This window comes from Gallus gallus, chromosome Z (assembly GCF_016699485.2).
Source record: "Gallus gallus isolate bGalGal1 chromosome Z, bGalGal1.mat.broiler.GRCg7b, whole genome shotgun sequence".
In the NCBI taxonomy this organism is placed as follows: Eukaryota; Metazoa; Chordata; class Aves; order Galliformes; family Phasianidae; genus Gallus; species Gallus gallus.
In genome coordinates, this window is record NC_052572.1 from 37,571,255 (window position 1) to 37,590,842 (window position 19,588).

A 19,588-nucleotide genomic window follows, 5' to 3' on the forward strand; every position below is an offset into this window, starting at 1 on the left:
TATCTTGTGCTGTGAGTAGTCTTAAACTTTTTATCTATACAGCTGATAAATGAAAATAGAAAACAAAGCTGGAATGTCTTCTAGAAAGAAATAGAGCATTGACTGAAGAAAGAAATTGGTACTTAGCTCTTTCACATTTGCTGGCCATTTTGATGATAAATATTTTGATGATAAACATTGATAATGAATATTTTTTACGACAAATACTACCACTGTCAATCTGGTTATTGAAATATGCCCATACATTTTAAATGGACAGGTTAATATATGTCAGAAATATATGTTTCCATTGCTTTGTTACTCAAAGTGAAAGAGTGAGGCAAAATACTTGGAACAGATTCAGATACACTGTAAGTAGATCAGTACCATTTGAGTCCTCTTTATCTCCTTGGAACTGCTTAGAAAAATCATAGTAGATTCCACATGGAACTATTTCATACTCTGCTCTTAGAATAATAAGTACTCAAGAGAATAAACATTTAATTGAGTGAAGAGGCAATGCTAGGTCAGTCAATTATTTTGCACCACTATTCTTTGATATCCTCTCTGACAAAAATCAGCTATTCTAATTGCTTTAAAACTATTCCAAGTAATTATTTTGTTCTCTATCAATAATTACCAGGCTTTATGTTTGTTTGTCTGTTTTGTTTTTGTAGGAGAGTGTAAATAACACATTGTACAATTAGGAGTTTCCAGATCCATAGTTACCTACAAGAGTTTATCATACTTTATAGCCATCATGTTCAGCCCATTCATGATGTAGGCAGCACAGATCCATGACAGTGTTTAACAGTGTAGCAGTGCCAGATGGAGTGATGAGAATTAACATTAGCTACAAGCAGCACAGGCAGGGAATACAGCTGCTAAACTTGCTGAGAAGCAGGTGCATTACTCCACAAAGACATTCTTAAGATTGCTGTAATACTTCCGTCAAGCTGAGTTTACTTCTTCAGAGATTGCTAGGAAATCTGTGCCCACCTGAGGTAGAGACCTCAGAATTACAGCAGGTTGAAACAAGAGTGAGATCTCATTGTTACAAGGAGAATGCTGCATAGGTTTGTACAAACAAGAGAAGAATAAATTAACTTTTATTTTTGCACAGGACAGTGAGTCCTGTCCTTTTTCCCCATCAATTACTTTAAATCCTGGATACTATCTGGATTTGTTTTATCATCAGCACAAATTTGTAGTGATTGGTATAACCACCAAAAAATACTAATGCTTCTTGGTAACTCCTCAGCAGAACACCCGCCCCAAGGCTTTAGTACTTTGATAGTGCTTTTAATAGTAGTTTGAGTGCTACCTTCAGGAGACTTCTCAAGCAAAATGCTTTAGCCATCACAAATCTGTTTATGGGTGTAATATGTGCTGACCTCATCAGAACATTCTTATTCCATAATGATGCTAGTCACAGAAATAGGTGTGCAGAGCAGAAAGACAGAAAGTAATCTCGCTGTATTCGTCCCAAAATAAAGCTTGCAAACACAACCATGGTAGGCATTCATTTCAGCTCTGCTTCGAGTGCTGGTTTTAGGCTTATCCTGTGAGCAGTGACAAGGTATTCTCATGCTGCAAAAATAGAGAATTGTATCAATTTTGTATAGTAGCTGGTATCTACAAGCACAGCTGGTTTCCCTAGCCTCTCTTCAACTGCATTTCAGTCTCCCAGCCCTGTACATCACCAGTAAAAAGGGCTTAGCTGTAATCCCACTTACCATCACGTGAAGCAGCTGTCCTCCTGGTCATTTTTGAAATTACATCTGCAGGTTTTTTTTGCTTTTAAGATGGAAGAACCTCACAACATCAAGAAATGCCACCTGTTTACAAATTCTGTGGCCTTCTTCAGGTCATAGCTAGCCATTTATCAAGCTGACCCAAGCCCCATTTGCTCATTTAATTAGATCTCTTAAATGCCCAACACTTAGGGAAGTTTCATTTTCCTAGCAAAGAGTCAAAGGGATGCTGTTATTCATACCTACATTTTATCTTGCACATATTGCCCCACATAAGAGATAAAGGAGAATAGTAAAAAAAAATTAACAGCTGAGGTTTCGTTTTAAGGAAAACTGGAACTGTGTGCTGCACAGGACAGGGGTAACAACACCGTCATGGAGCTGTCTGATAATTGGCACTGGGGGAGCTGCCTGTGAGTGTGCAGAGGGTACAATTGAAAAGTGTGTCAAAAACAGTTTGAGGAGACTGCATCTTTTCTAAATGGTTCTTATTTGGAGAAAGGTAGAAGCTCAATTCTGAGCATTCAACATTTCTTCTTCCTCAGGGCGGAAAAACAAACTGCAGAGTAACAAAATTATATTCCCATTATAGTTTGCTAATATTGCTTGAGTATGCTATAAAAATTCCTAACAACGTGAGGAATAATTAAGTGCAATTCTACTTCATTGAAGACATAAATGGGTTTGTTCACACTTTGAAAACAAGTCTAGCCACTGAAGTTTATTAGTACTTCCTTTTTCTTCTTTTACCAATATAGCTTTCTTCACATGCTGTTCATGGAATACAAACAAAAAGAATACAGGAAAAAAAAGTCTACAAGCATAGAGAAAAATCTTCAGGAAAAAGATGTTGTCATATCGGAGCTGGATAAGTTGATTGGTTATTACACAATGTTTTTAAGATGAACTTTAAATTACGGATGAAAGACCAAACATCAATGCAAGCTCAACGTTTCTGTGATCACTTTGAATGAATTTCTGAATTCCTTTGCAGCAAATAAACAGATGGAAGAATTTCCATGACAGAAAATCCAAATCATTTTCTTCCTCTTTACACATGAAGCTAACTGAAAAAAATTGAAATCTGGAATATATGTATTAAAAAAAAAAATAATAAAGTGAGAAATTCTTAAAGAGATTAGCATTTCCACTGAAATATTCTGAACTTCTGAAAAATAAGATTATCTTATTTACTGAAAAGTTCCAAGATTTCTAACAAATTAAATCTGATACTATATTTCTTCCTAATTGCATACTTTCCATCGAGAATTGCAGATGTTTTTCTCTGAGTGCCCATTTACACCTTAAGAGATTCCAGCTTCTTTAAAGCAAAGGGCCACAGGACTAGATAACATGGCAGGAATTGCCTCTGCCTTCATCAGTGAGAGAAGTGTTATTCTAAGGGGGCAGTCAAGGCACTGGATTTCTGATACCGTTGCCACAAGTGCGTGAAAATAAAGGAATTCCCCCCTTTCAGAAATCATGCAAAATGAACTGACAACAGGAATTATTATAGGCACTATATGTATACAAATGTGTACATACACAGATGTGTATATATACACTTCGGGGTACGTAAATACATACATACACATATATATGTTGGATGCTCTAAGAATACTGCCTCCTTTTTATTTCCATGGAAACTACAACAGATGCAAAGAGCACAATAACACTGTTTAATATAGTAAATTCTTAGCTACAAAGCAATCTTTTTCAACACAGTCACCACCATTAGCTATGAATTTTGCCAGCAATTAACAGGAACTTGCATGCTGAGCTCATAACAATCTGCACTAGTAGACGTGACCCACTGTCATCACTGCTGAAATGCACCACCCACCACATCACTGTGCTCACATCCACTGTTTGGTCTCCATAACCATTCAGCAAGCACAAATGAATGTCAGTGGGTGCCATTTTTTTCTGCATGAAGGAATTCAGTGACACGCCTTTGTTTCATAAGCACTCCCATGTCAGACACAATTCTATCAGTGTCTTTCCACAGCTATCTGTCACATGGCAACAACATGTAAAGGAGGAGTGGTGGGAAGGTTCAGTCTCTACTGCTGTAACACCAATATCTGTCTCTGACATTGTGGGCTAACATAATAAAACCAGAGGATTACTTTTGGAACAGCATTCATACACATTTATAGGTACATAGATATGCTCAGAGATATGATTTAACGGAGGGTTGTTAGAGTTAGGGTACTACGGTTAGGCTGCGGTTGGACTTGATGATCTCTGAGGTCCTTTCCAACCTGAGTAATTCTATGATCCTATATACAAGCGCAGTAATCTAATCGAATGGAACATTTCCTTCTGATTTCATTTGCCAATTTTTTTAAATGGTGAATCGCTATTTATTAAAAGCTACATGAACACAATTATGTAGTGATGGAAATTGCCTAAAAAATGTTCTCCAGCTTAATAGCTTAATGTATATGTATGCTTATGGAAAACATACAGAAGGCATGCTTAAAAACTTCCTTGGAAAAAAGTCTTGAGAGGAGGAAAGACTTTATAAACATTTGAAAGGTAACTTACTTCTGGCTCAAAGGCTATAAAAGTACATGGTACCTAAGTTTGCAAAATACTATACGTGTTCAGAATTATTATGCCACCATTTTCAGGCAATTTTGCTCCTTCTTTTCCAGTACTTGAGCCACTGCTGCTCTCGCAAACCAAAAGAAGATTGGGAACAATGGAAATCATCTTGGACAAATTTACAAAATGCTCTGCAATAGACGGCCTGAACTGTAAAGATGTTTAACACACCTCCGTGCAGACAGCAGATGGCTACAAGGGTTTTAGACTTGCATCTAAGGAATGTTTGGCCAACTGGGGTGAAGATCACCGCAAAGCAAGGGCAGTGAAAAAGCATCTCGCACTGCTGCCTGATCTCTGTGATCTGTGGATGCAGCCAGACAGCTTCTGACAGGACAGCAGCAGCAGGCAGAAGACAGGCAGAGACCACATGTGGTGCTCGTGGTACCTCTTTGTTTATTCAGACCGTCATCTCCAGGGGCCTCAGGAAATCATCAGACAAAAAGAAACACTGGAATTGTGATACCAAGCTGGTTGAATTGGGTGGCTAATGTTCGTGATCTGCAGATAAGCATTGAAGGGGTCAGACTGGCTGACCCGTGTGAAGGAAAAACAGGACATGCACATACTAAGGAACACTTTCCTGAAGAACTGTTTGCAGGTTGCCAGTTTATATAATCTTCCTGTAATGCAAATCAGCTGGAAAGATGCCTTGCTGGCTCACAGAATGCAATATGTGCTAAAGCAAATCCTGCTGAGCCTTTAATGAAATTGTAAAGTCTTGCATGCTATATGAAGTTTCTGCGGGAAGATTTCCACACCAGCTGTAGGAACTATTTCCCTCCATTTGAACTGAGACAGAAGTACATCTGCAAACTGGTAAACTGCACAGTGGTCTCATGGGAAATCTCACCTAACACTTTTGGGAAATTTTTGGGAAATTTTTGGGAACTGACTCAGTTGGATCTAGAATAAACTTAAACAGAAATTAGAGAAGCAGAACATACAAATATAGGATTAACAGCTACCTACTAATTTGCCAGGCTCTGTGAAAGCTGTGGCCAAACTGTGGGTCAGAAGTGAAACTCTAAGCCTCATATAATTAATGTTTTAATTTAGGCAAACTAGCATTACGGAATAAATATGCGGTTTCCCTATATTATCTACTTGGAAAGTCTGAAAGATTTTCAAGTGAAGAATTTTAAATAAACAGTTCAGCATTCCAAGAACTGGTCTTTTTGCAATATAAGAAAGCTGAAAACTAATGTTGGTATTCAGATCTGATATCAGGCATCCTGATTAATCAAGTTTCCAGCAAACAGGAACTTAGAAGGTAAGTGAGCTGCTTATAGCAGAAGGATGCATAGACTAACACATTTCACACAGAGACAAAAACCACACCTGCTGAGGTTTTCTGATGCAATGGCTGTACTAGTATTTAACAAGTTGACGAGAGACCCGAATTTTTCCCATTATATCTTACATGTATATTTTCACTGTTCGTACCCACAAACAGTTAAAATTCTCAATTCTTTCTTCAAACTTCCTTATCAGCCTCAATATATTATTGTTAACGACACAAGGCAGTAATATGTAATGGTCTTTTAGAAACTTAACATGAAAATAAACGTCCTTGTTATTACTCACAATTTCTCTAAACATAGTGACAGAAGAAGAGAACTGTACAGTATGAGGAAAAAAGGTTGATATTTCCCTCTTGTATTTTATTGACTAGTGAAACTCAATTAGCCAGTGTTATAGCCCGTTCAGGGTTTTCTTTTCCAAAGCACAGACACCTTGCAGCTGAAAACTGAGGATTTAAGTACGATTAATAATTAATGCACCCAACTGGAAAAGGTTGAGATTATATAAGGTCAGTGTTCAGTGAGCTGCAGCACTCTGTCTTCATGCTTACCAGCCACCTTCTTTGAGCTGGAGCAGAAAGGTGGCAGACAGATACAGCACGGCAGCATGTAAACATACCAGTCATATGAAAGGAAGCAAAGGGAACAAAACTGGTATCTCAGGTGATAGGCCATGCTGGACCACAGATTCAGTATGTTTTTGTATATGCTGGACAATACATCAGTCAGCAGCAGGGTCCTCCAGAGAGCAAAGTTCTGTATGTCCCTGCCATGGCAGTGGACAGAACCTTTAGGACTGCTATCTTTAACTAATTTTGATTACAGAATATATATTAATAAATATTCTGGTATACTGTGTTTATTCATTATCAAACAGTAATGTCACCCTTTGAAAATAAAGACAGGACACAATTCTCCAATACTGCCTTTATTCCGTATGTGATGAGACTTTGGAAAACATTCTGTTGGGAAGTTTTATTATTAAGTACAATGTTTAGTTTACTCAGATCTCTCTAGATCCCCATTCCTTGGAGTAGTCTAAACTAGTGCAACCACACAAAAGTAACTGATTCTACCCCCCAAAAATACTGATAAAATCAATAGCAGCCTTTGGGTGGTGTTCTTTAGATTTATCATCTGAACTCCCTGGACTTTAATTTACCTGGTAATATTTTACTGGTACTAGCAATTTTTATGGAAGTATAATGCCAATTATGTCACACTTGGTACAAACTGCAGGATGTTAAAAATGTCAATCCTAGTAAATGAGCATGGAGGGAAGCTAATAATTCTTACACAGTGGTAGTTCTAAGAATCAGCTGCCCATACCCTGAGGGAAAAATCAGTTGTTCAAAATTGTTTGTATGCCTAGTATGATCTACACTCAGCATGATATGAAGAGAACCTAAAACCTCCTGAAACTTGTGTTATGAAGCGTTTGAAGTAGGGATTAATTCTGGACCTTATATATTACTTATTTTTACTTGGGAATTGTAACGCTTGTGATTTGATCAACTTGATACTATAAGGAATGGGTAATACAAATAGGTAGCTGCATAGACCTACATGTGTTATGACTCCTGCGTAGGTCAGTAACTCTGGAGCAAGAAGTTTCAAGGATGCTTTCCTGCTTGGTTAGACAATATTCCTGGTTGGAAACATAGCTCAGTGTTTTTGTTGTGTAAGATGCTATACAGTACAGTGGCTTAGCCAACTGGTAGATATAATTTCCTAGGTATAGAAGTCAGCATTAACGCACTTTGGAATAGAGGCTCTCTATTCCAGTTGGATATCAGTCTTGGTTGAAGAGCTCTGCTACCTCATGAAAAAGCACTGTCATGCATGTATTTTGCATACTTATTGCTAGTTACTTGAGACTACTGTTGTGCAGGTTCTGTCAAGAGAAAGCCTAAGACCAGCTCTAGCTGAAACTTTCATTATAATATAGATAGCTACTTCATAGGAGATTGTTTTCTAGGCAAACAGAAAAGAATAAGGGAGAAAATCAATGCTGAAGTTCAGTATGAGCTGTAGCCAACATGCCAGTGATTTCTCAAATAAGCATAACAAAAAAAATTAGTTTTGCTTTTTCTTATAAGCAGAGAAGTACAGTACAATCCTTGCTTATCTTCACTTCATTAATCTCTGTGAAGGACTCATAGTCTCTTTCCTTCTCCTAGCAAAGATTTAAACTGAAACTGTCACTAAGCAATCATCAGCATTACAGAGCACGCTTCAGTGTGCTAAATGCTATCAACCATCAAAATCATTCAGAAAATTATGGGAAAAATGACAACTTAAGATACATTTAATTTGTCATCGACTGTGCTTACATGTTTATTAATTGAAAATACTCCTTACACTGCAAATTTTGTCCTTTCTTTCTTGAAAATATGTTCTAGACTTCTGTAGTCTGCATTTCATTAAGTGATTTGTTACCGGTCAAATACTTGTGAGGTAAGAAAACTGTGTAGATGTGTGTACACACATTGATGAGACTATTCAGCCATACAGTTTAAATTGTTGTTCAAGAGGATATAGCTTGCATAGATTTGAATAAGAGCTGTGTGTGCATTTTCTGGGTCTCATTGCTGTTAAGATTTTTCCTTTTCACTGAGATGAGTCAGCGGTAATAGAATGTAAGATACTCCAGTGCAATCCCATTTATTTCACTTCAATTTATCAGGGGTGAATTTGGACCCAGATGCTTAATAATCATGAATGTGAAAGAAATAATTTGCCAGTAACTACTAAATTAGTTCCATTTTGGGTCTCAAGAGTGACTCTATCAGAATGATTTTCAGTGAGTAACTGATATAAACTGGAACTGTCTTCCTTTCACAAAACAAATATCATGCTTGAAATGTCTTGCACTATCTGGGCCACAGATTCCATAGAATGAGTTATGCGTATTGTCCACTAGTTGTGCTCTTTTCATGGATGTTTTTCTGAGCAGATGATTGCTGAGAGCAATAAAACATGTAATTCTTTTTTTTTTTCCCAACAGTTCTCCTCATACTGATAGTGTCTTTAACTGCTCAAGTAAAGAAGGGAATGGGTACATAAGGATGGGTATGGAGTACTCTTGAAAACACAGTGTTTTGAACACAACAGGATTACTCATCTGGAAAAGATTTTTACTATCAGAAAGTGTCATGTGACAAAATATTATCAAATAAAGACAGTTCCAAAAAGACAGTTCTTTAGGAACATACTCTAGTCCTTCTGTTCACCTTAGTGTCCACTGAGACTTGTACTGGTAAATTTCATGTTGAGTTTGTCCTGAATGAGGACCTAACCCTCAAATTTGCACAACAAAGATAAGGGCTGTCAAAACACTTGTATATGATCTCCTTACAGTACTGTAAAGCAGTCCTGTTTTTTAAAAATTACCAAGTGCTCAGGTCATAAAAACCAAGGTCCATTAAGCTATTTTCAGATAGTAAGTCAAGCAACTTGGAAGATTGTTTGCACTGGTAATACTTTATAAAGATGCATTTACTTTCTTATCCTTAAGCAGGTAGTAGTTCTATCTGGAAGACAGTTAAGTATTTCTTCAAAAAGGAGGGGAAAACCCACACGCAGAGACAAAGCTTGGGAGTAAATCATCTACCACATAATCAAAGTGTCCAGAAAAATTCTGATAGATGTAATCTCATCTCTTTATGCTTCCTGAATCTCAACAAGTCTTTTTTCGTTGTTTGTTTTTGTTTTTGTTTTTCTCCTGAGGAAGAAATCAGAATTACTGGAATTTTGGTTTTATTGCAAAGTAAAATTCTGAGTTATTTCACCAACACATCTTTAGAGAAACAAATGTATAGAACTATTTTTTTCACTCCAGATGATCACTCCAGCTTGTGAATAACTAGTGTTTAGAAATTACCCTGAAGAAAGCAGGAATGTAATTCACGGTCTCTGATTCATATTGAAAGTTTTTCATCAAGAGTCATTGTTGAATTTGTTGAACTGTAATCTCTTTGTCCCCATTACTTGGAAAGAAATCCTTTAGGATAACCTGTAGCAGAAGATGATGTAGCCAGGAGTGGGAAGAGGAGAGGGATGGAGAGATGCACAGTGCTGTCAAGAACTAGATTGTAAGAAACTATGCTGCTGAAATGTGGATTACTTACACATTTTCAGGTGAGCTCTATAGAGAGAATAAAAAAAGGGCAAAGTTGCTAATAGCCTCTTCACTGCCTGAATGAGTAAAGAAAGTATTCAGCATGCCTTAAAGCTGAAAAATAAAGCACCTTTCCTCATGACAAGGAGTGAAGAGAAATTGATGATTTTAGCATCCTGCTGCGTGCAGCAAGGAACCAGGTGAGGTAATACATTTTTCTAATAGATAAAAACATGTGTGAAGGCAGCTAACATGGCTGTAGTGAGAGCACTTTTGAAAGAGTTTAATTCAAAGATAGCCAACATTTACATTCCTTTTTGCTGGAAAGGAGACATTTTCAGTGTTTCACAAAATTAGAATAGAATGATGGAATCACCAAGGTTGGAAGAGATCTCCAAGATCATCCAGTCAAACTGTCCATCTATCACCAATATTTCCCACTAAACCATGTCGCTCAGTACAACATCTATATGTTTCTCAAACACAAATGTATTGTAAGCCACGCTTTTCTTCAGCATATCTATTTTGAACTTATTGCTGTACCCATGCTATAAACAAAAGTCCCCCAAAAATATTAAGAAGACTCTGAAAAATAGTTATTAAGAATACTTGGAACAGAAAAACAAATTCCTCTTGGGGCTCTTGGGAAGAGTCTATTTTATTCAAATCACATTCCCCTGAGTGTAAATGCAAAAATACAACTACACAATTACAAAAACTATTATACAAGTTTTTGTTGGTAATTGTATATATTACATGGCTAAAGACTGTCTTTAGCTAAAGATAAGTACACACACACATCTGCATTTGCCATCAGAACATTTTACCAGAAAGGCTGACTTAAATTCTACCAAGATCTTTTTATCCCAGAAGCTGTCATTAGTTAATGTATGATATCCCTACAGTTTAAGTGTAACGGCAAAATTATGCACTGATTGATTCTTGAGTGCCTTCTTCATCCTAATCCTGTTATGCTGTTTTCCTTCTCACCAGGCCAAATCTGCAGACCTGAACTGCACCTCAATTGAAGGCAACGCTAAAGACAGATTGTGCTTTTAGAGAAACATGGAATATATCCACGGAAATCAGTTTTAATTCCATACTTCCAACAGAGTAAATGAAAGCAGGCTTACTCCAGAGTCTCCTTATCCTTTTTCTTTTAACGCTGGAGTAACTTTAGCAAAGATCTGATGGAGATGAAAAGAGAGTCTGGGTGATCAATGAAAAAAGCAAGCCACATAATGCATAAATACATCTTTACAGGCATTTTAAATTAATGAAAGCAGATATCAGCTTGGATATAAAGAAAATCATTATTCTTAGCTAATAATGTTCTCTTTCCCCAAACTTCAGTACATGTGGATGCTGTCAGTGAAGTTAAATTCTAATTTAGCCTTCTGGCCAGCATCTCATCTCAGTTTATCAGAGGCATCAGTCTTCATAATTGTGTTTCTTGCAATGTCAGAGTCCTCCAGCCAGCACCCCCACAGCAGTATTGAATTTTTTCCTTATAATAGCATTTGAGAAAAAATTATTTTGCTTTCTCTCTTAGGGATGCCATTTACAGATAAGCTGTGTTTGATTAGAGCAAAAAGCAGGACTGCACCCTTAACGTGAAGATAAATGAAAAAGAAACATTTTAATTTCCCACTTAATGTACATAAGCTGTAGTTAAAATTGTTTTTCCTTTTGTACCATCTTTCTTTACTAAGCTGGTACAGGGTATCTAGCAGATTTTTCTACTGTGATACACTTTGTGTTAAAAATCTGCAGAGTATTTCCTACGCACCCCACACTCTCCTCCTGTTCTTTTCTCTTCAGTGAAGTAAAGCATTTTCTGTAGATCACAAACACTTCTTTCTGATAAATAAAGCTATTGTTTTGTTTTATAATTTTTTTTTTCTGGTGTTAAGATCTTTATAAATCTTTCTTTAAGTAAGAGACAGACTAACATTCTCCTATGCAAATAATATACTTGTTTGCATTAATAATTTAGGGCTGACTTTGAGTTGACCCCATACTTTATCCCTCAGCAGGGATCTATGAAGGTATATTTATAATACCTGTGGACATCTTGCATTACACCTGTGGGAGCTTTCATCATCAACAGATGAAAAGCAGAAACATGGACAGACTAAAACATGGCAGATATATGCAAAAGACAGAATGAACTTGATTTATTTAGCAGTCTATTACTTACTATAGCCTTTCTCGGTGTCTCTCTTGGGTACATGAAATGGCACTATTTCCAGTAACAGTAAAACAAAACTGGAAAGAAAAAAGAAAAAAAAATGAAAAATAAAGGAGCACACATAATAAAGGACCACATGAAAAAATAAGCTTAAATCACAAATGTTATTTTCTGGATCCTAAATTCCTGGATCCTTCAACAGTTTCTATTGCTGTTGATTCCCATGTGAAATAAAGTAGCAAATTCTTATTCTTATTTGTTGTTACCATTTTAGAGCACCCACTCCAGTGCTTGGCACTTTCCAGGAATACAGAAGGAAAAAGGGAGTTCTCTGCTGTGAGCAGTGTGTGGACCCTGCAGTGAAGAGAAACATAATGCAGAGACTTGGGTTGTAGATATGACTACATGAACATCCACGTGAGCAGTGCCTACAAAATGCATTCTACATCTCAAACCTCCAAAAAATATTTATTGCAGACTTTCACTCTGCACAGGTTTTCCAGCTCCCTGGTGTTGTAGAAATCAATCCACCAAGAAGCCAGTCCATTCTATGTCTATAATTACAAGAGGTATTAATCAGTATGAACAGGAGGAAAGTATCCAGTTGTTTTAATTAAAAAAATATATATAAAAAATATAAAAATATATATATATATTTTTCACATACTACTTACATGCAGTAGAATCAGAGAGATTGCATGGAATTGACATGACAGGTAGGGATAAACTCTGCTTAGAAATGCAGAGATGGAAAAGAGAGGTGGAGAAATTGTACAGACTGTAGATTATTAGCCTATTTGCCACTTATTTGAAAAAGAAAGAAAGATCTGCTTTTAGGCAGCAATTATTAAAAACTGAGGTTCCCATACAATGTTGAGGGCAGAAGTTCAGCAGTGAAATGGATCCCACTTATCTTCTTCTCAGCGTACTGGATTCTTCCTCTTGTGCGGCCAGAGGTTGCTATGCAACATCTGAGGAGAAAATACTTTCTTGTAAGCATCAGCCCTCCCTTGTAACTGGGAGGAAATATGTCTGGGTTCCCAGATCAGCTCTTCCAAGGCAGTCAGCTGCTTCTTCAGGTATATGATACGGAGGGATCGTATCTGGGACAGGCTCTATAAGCCACCTGAAAGGGTTGGCTTAGAAATGCTTGTGTAAAAGAAGGGAAGACTGCTTCTCCTTATTTCCTCTTACTTAGTCTTAATCAGGAGGAAAAAAATATATGGGACATCGGGGGATGTTATATAGTGGACCACAGATTAGAGACAATCAGGTAAATTTGTCATCTATTACTTTTCTGATTACCTCTATCTAGGTTACTCAGGTCATAGATTTTTTGGAATGTTTCAGTTACTCAACTTTTGTGAAAAGAGAGCAGAAATGTGTGTCACAGCAACACACTCCCTTAAGTAACTATGACCCATCCTCCATCTACACCTTTACCTTTTGGAGTTTACCGATGTACTCAGGTGACCGGAAAAACTCAGGTGACTGGGATAAAAGCATATTGCAAAGCTACCCATAATCATGACCCAAACCCACCAAACAACAAATACAAAGTATGTCTCTTTCTTGCATAGGCAGGATTAAATACCAGTGCTTTGGAAGGGAAAATGTCCATACACTCTGTCATCCGGAATTTGCACCATCCCCAACTTCAGAAAGTCTTAATAAAATATGAAAATTGCATTTTTTCCTAAACAATAGAGATATACCAGTAGGACCAACACAGACATAGTAATCATGGAATGCTATACAGTGCTACCATGGTTATATTCTGTGACACTTGCTGCTCCTTTACACCTTTCCTATGAGTTTACAATCTATTACTCCCTACATTATTGGTTAAGATGCTGAATGGTCACTCACACTACTGTTGAAATGTTGTATGACTAATTTTAGCATGCTTTCTTGACCTAGATAATGTATAATTCAGCACACTAACTTGGGGGGACGGGAGGCGGGGGGGGGGGAAGAAGGAAAAAAGTCAAATGTCCAGTTCACTTTCTCAGTAGGGAAGACAAAAATTCTGGTCCTGTGACTGTTTTGGAAATATCACCTTGAATTCTGTTGTAACTATCCAGAAGTACTTTAAAATAGAAATTACCTAATGCTGACCAAATCATGAGAGGCTAAATGAATAAAATCAGTCTACAGTCTATAGTTTAATATTGGACAGAAACACAGTGAGATCACAAGACAAATTAAGTAAAATTTTCTAGACTAAAAAGGACAGTATAAAATACAGCCAGTCTTAGAAATGCAGAGGTATCCTTGCTACTGGATTAACATAAAAACCTAAAGCAAGGTGCAATGAAATATTGTAGTGACAAAAATGTAATTTAGTGTGTTTGGTTTTTTAAGTTTGTTGAGATCTTGTACTCATTTATCATTAGCCAGATTAACTGATATGACATAACCTCTTTTTTTTCCCTCTATTTCTCTTACTTAGTTATTTTGTTTGGAACGAAACCTACCTACTGTCAAACACAAAAGACACCATACCTTTGAGAACCACATCACACTCTTGCTTTGACAGAAGTCACCAAGTCAGCCCTGCAAGCTCCATCCACCCAGGAACCAAAGGACAGCTCTAGTGACCAACTCAGAGAAGGTCAAATAAAATTTCCATTGCTTTGGGAGGAGAGCTAGATCTCCAGTTGATATTCATAGGGAGGACACATAACCTCAGGTTGACCTTGCTTATTGGTATGAATCACTGACTGTCAGGCACAGGAGGAGAATCAGGAACTGGAGCCAAAAATTTCTTAAGTTATTGACAAGAATATAAAAGTGGAGAAAAACGTAAGTACTTTAATTTCTTTTTCTTCAACCTATAGAATCACTGTGTACAAGATTATTTTGAAAAAGCAAGTTTTTAAGGAAAAATGCATGCAGAAGATACAAGTACATTTTTTTGTTTGTTATTAACAGAATTGGCTAAATGATTATTGGCTAAGTGATTGGCTAAGGGTACACTTAGCCAATTATTCCCCCACTGTTTCTTGATGTTTAATTTCTAGTACTTCTATTATATTTTTCTATAAAAATCTTGTAAATTGATCACAATAATAAATTGCATCGTTTCCCTGTGTTTGGGGAAGACTTTCCCTTACAGGGCAGATTTAGAAGCATGACTGAGGAGAGTAAGAAACGTTTCTTAATACATATAAAAACCTTTCTGGGCGTTCTGTTCCAAAAGCAATTTCAATTAATGTTAAGGGAATTAAAAATGGAAAATTTCATTCAGATTCCTCTGCTTTGGCAATGCAGCAGAAATGCTATTTTAGCTCTACTAGAAGGAGAGAACCTGGAATGCCAATTTTACTTAAAACAAGGAATATACCAAACTCACTGATACAATATTTATCTACTTCTCATTAACAGAATAGTAAAATTACGTACCAGCAATATGGACCGGGCAATACAAGTCATTTTTTTCAATATGTAGTACATCTACAGCATGGGTACATTCACTGAAGAGATTATGTACATTGACAGTGCTACTTCTCTTGCTGCATCTAAAAATATCCTCAGGGTCAAACAATGAAAGATTGTAGCTTTATAGTATAAAAAACTTCATATAGAAGAAATGGTAAGTAGTTATGCACAACAAACTCCTTGGAAACAATTTAACTTACTTTTTCTCTCTGCCTCCCTCTCAAGCCGTTCTTTGACTGGCACATCCTATGACACTTCTTCTCTCCAGTTGCCATCAGATGATGTCACTGTACCCTGTTCAGTGCTCAGCAGATCCTGAATGAAGTAATTCTTAGGCAAATCCAACCAAGCCAATTTAGCCTGTGTTTGTTTGCTAGCTAAATTCCTATTGCAAATGGACAAATATTAGTTTCTGCAGTGCCTTTTATCAAGTCGCAAAGTAAAAACAGACACTTTGTGAAAAGCTTTCTCAAAAGAAACAAGCAGAAGAATGTTTCCATTCTGATAGAGGTATATGACTGTCTACCTACAGAAACTATTGCACCAGTAGGCAAGCAAAAGCTTTTTTTTTTTTTTTTTTCTGGTGGGTGCAGTCTGGGTATGGGAAGAAGACGGGAATGAACAAAATTAAATTTTGAATTTTGTGTAGCTTTATTTTTAGAAAAACTCATTTTAGAAAAGCCTGAAAAGAAAGGAAAGGGAAAGGGGAAAGGGAAGAAAAGGGAAGAAAAGGGAAGAAAAGGAAAGAAAAGAAAAGAAAAGAAAAGAAAAGAAAAGAAAAGAAAAGAAAAGAAAAGAAAAGAAAAGAAAAGAAAAGAAAAGAAAAGAAAAGAAAAGAAAAGAAAAGAAAAGAAAAGAAAAGAAAAGAAAAGAAAAGAAAAGAAAAGAAAAGAAAAGAAAAGAAAAGAAAAGAAAAGAAAAGAAAAGAAAAGAAAAGAAAGCCAATATTAATAACCTCGAGAAAATCCTGTAGTGCACTTTGCCAGGTTGCAAGTCAAACTTGTTTTTTAGTGGTGTATCCCTGAAAGACTCAGTTATCATTTAAATTACGGGTGGTTGAGGGAAGGCTGTTAGGCTTTTAGTGGGGAAGCTAGCAGCAAATGCTGTTCTAATTTATGTACAGATACCAATGCTAATTAAGTAATAGCAGAGGATGTCTTTGAGTTTATAGAGTGATAATCATTTCCCCTGTGTTCAATAAATGCTGCAGCTATAGTGTGTGGTGTTAATTTCACACTACAGTGGGAACTGGTGATTGTTGCCAAATATAATCGTATGTCACAGGCAGTTTGGATTATTACAGTCAGGTACAGCGCCCAGAAAAATTATTTAGTCTATAATCACTTTTTAAAGTCACTACCAGATACACAAAAAAATGAGTTTTTGCCCCTGCAACAATGCACTGTATAACCTGTCCTTAGCCTGTGAGTAACTAACATCAGATACTTAAAACTGGTATTATGGAAAATATTTCAATATCACTTACTTTTCTCTTGTTCTCATTAGGTGCACAAAATCTCATTAAGATACACTGTAAAAGACACAAGGCAAGCTCCTCTTCACTTCAGAGGCTTGCACCGAGACCACTTTGGATTTCTGTAGAGCAGAAGACGGTAGTGTTGCTATGCTTTCCTGCTTGTTCTTTCCAGGCAGGCTGCTCTCACAGCCAGACTTAATGCCAATGTCACATGCACAGAGCTGTCACAGAGAGAAAGATTCTTGCTGCACAATGCCTTTCAATGCAGAAATGTGATCCTGTCTTGGAAGGCTATGTTTGCTACTTGAATAATAAGAAAACACTGAAACAAGGGATTCCAAGTGATCATTTTGAAGTAGCCATTCCACCAAAATCTATCAGCACAAGAAAGTATATTAACTCACTTTTTTCTCTTTCTTTTCCCAACAAGTAACAAAAAAAAAAAAAAAGAAAAAAAAAAGAAATACTGATTGTAACGAAGCAACACTGATGGCCGCCCACATTCAGAGATCTCCCCTTTGAAGAAGACTGACCAGAAATTGCATTTAAAGCAGCTGATTCTCCCCTGGAATTAACACGTGACAGGCCCAGAAAACAACACCAAGCATTGACACAGAGCTGCATCCTATTCCCATGTGGTCACTGGTAATTTTCATGCTCTCCCAAGCTTGAGATGAAGCTGTTTCTGCAAGCTGTTCCTGGGGATGGCACATGGGAGGTGCTGGGTGGAGATGTCCACACAGAGATGCCTTGCTTGGCCCTCAGTACCAGCTGAGGTGATCAGCAACAGCTGCTGGTGTGACTGAGGCACAGGCTACAGACACCCAACTCTTTCCTGCCTTGGCCCCCCCAGAGCAGCAGATGGTTCCTGCTGCTGCTATTCTCCTCTGGTAGATAATGGTCTCCCGGGAGAAGTGCTGGAAGGTGGATTACCTACAGTTTCAACACAGGGTGAGGCATTGCTACTCAGAGGATGATAGAAGGGAAAATTGCAAGGCAATGCACCAAAATCTCTCTGTGTTCATATCTGAGTTGTTCTGATCATTGTTAATGACATGGTAGATGTTTTTCATTTTTACTTTGTATGAGTTCATTTATGTAGGCACTCAAATTCTCTTCTAAGATCCCATTAAAATGCACCACACTCCACTGCATCTTCACGAAGGCACTTGCTTTATTTCAGAATGAATGTAAAATCACAAATCATGGATGCTGTCTGGGTCACCAACATAAACGGGTTTGCTTATTAATGGCTTTGTATCACAACATCTTCAGCACTGAAGAACTTAGTCCCATGCTATACCTACTATTTCCTGCAATACCATTTATATTTCACTAAGGATGAATTAATGCTCTCTTTATATCAAACAGATCTCTTCCTTAATCATTTCAGTTCTTAATCACTTTTCATTCTTCCCCCACAAACAGCTGGTTCCTTTATTTATTTGTTTGTTTGTTTGTTTGCTTATTGTTGGTTTTGTTTTCTTTTGTTGTTTGTTTGCTTTTGTTATAGATGATGGTGGCTGTGGTTGGCTAGTTGGTTGGTTCACATTGCTTTGGTTATTGTTGCTTTGACTAGCTTTGTTATTTTCTATGCCCACAGATCCACAATTTCTCACTTGATCATCACTTTGATCATCATCTTTACCCACTTTACAAGATGGCCTATCACAGGTCTTCTGCATCCCTTTGAAACTGATTCTGCAGTGCTGTAAGCCTGTTGTCCAGCAGGAAGAGAATATGTTTCCATTAGACCATGCCATGTGAGTGGTAACGTTTATTAGACCTGTCAGTCAAACTTATAGTGAAAATGAATATTCTGTGAAATATACTTCAATCACAGTTTTTTTGTTTTGGTTTGTTTTGGGTTTATTTGTTTGTTTGTTTGTTGTTTGTTTGTTTGTTTGTTGTTGCAAATATTTGGCTTTAAGCAATAAAATCCCAAGGATTCTCATTATGGTAAGTAAATAGGTGGATGAGTTTTGTTTATTACTATCATAAAGTGCGAAGAAACAAGACAAACTCTACTATAATAAACTTCAGAGACACAATCAGGACTCTTGTCCAGAGAGGATTTAGAAAATTTCAGAGCTAAAGCAGAAGTTTTTGTGGGCCAAAATACCAAGGGGATAGTTGTTTATTCAGCTGAATACAAGACACTAATTCAAGCCCATAATCCTTCAGTTAATAGAGCAGCCACCAGCTGAGATTTGCAGTAAGTTCTCGGCAGCCAAACTCTGTGGATATTTTCATTTACATAATATTAGCTACCTGGCTGTATTGCAGCAGTACTGTCACATTTCATCCCATGCCTTTAATTTAGTTTGCCTACACTTTCTTGCTCACATTATAGCAAATACTGAAAATATATTATATTTTTTCCCCTGTACAGTTCAAACCACAGAAAAAGGTTTTTCTGCCCCCTCTGGGTGTTCCTGAGTAAAATTAGCTCGCAGCAGAACTCCCTACAGGTGATTGGCAGCAGTTATCCAGGAATAGTATAACTTTATGGCATAGATCTCCATTGTAGGGAGGGATTTCCTTCCTCCATGTAGGATTAAAAATATATACTTAACAAAGCATCCATCTACATATAAAATAAACTGTGATTCAGCCAGTGGGCTTGCAAGAAGTTGTAGTTCACTGCATTGACAGAGAGAATGAATAATCAATCATAATGAAAGTTCATGTTTCTAATACAGCTAGTGATTT

General features: G+C 37.0%; 1 long non-coding RNA gene across 1 annotated transcript in view; it reads left to right on the plus strand.

Moving 5' to 3' along the window:
- The window catches only part of LOC121108630, an 89,851-nt gene extending 71,824 nt beyond the window's left edge, over positions 1 to 18,027 (plus strand). Inside the window, exons 2-3 of the long non-coding RNA XR_005843319.1 lie at positions 14,411 to 14,763; positions 17,307 to 18,027. This is a non-coding gene — a long non-coding RNA (uncharacterized LOC121108630). The remainder of the gene's footprint in view (positions 1 to 14,410; positions 14,764 to 17,306) is intronic.
- The last annotated feature ends 1,561 nt before the right edge of the window (positions 18,028 to 19,588 follow it).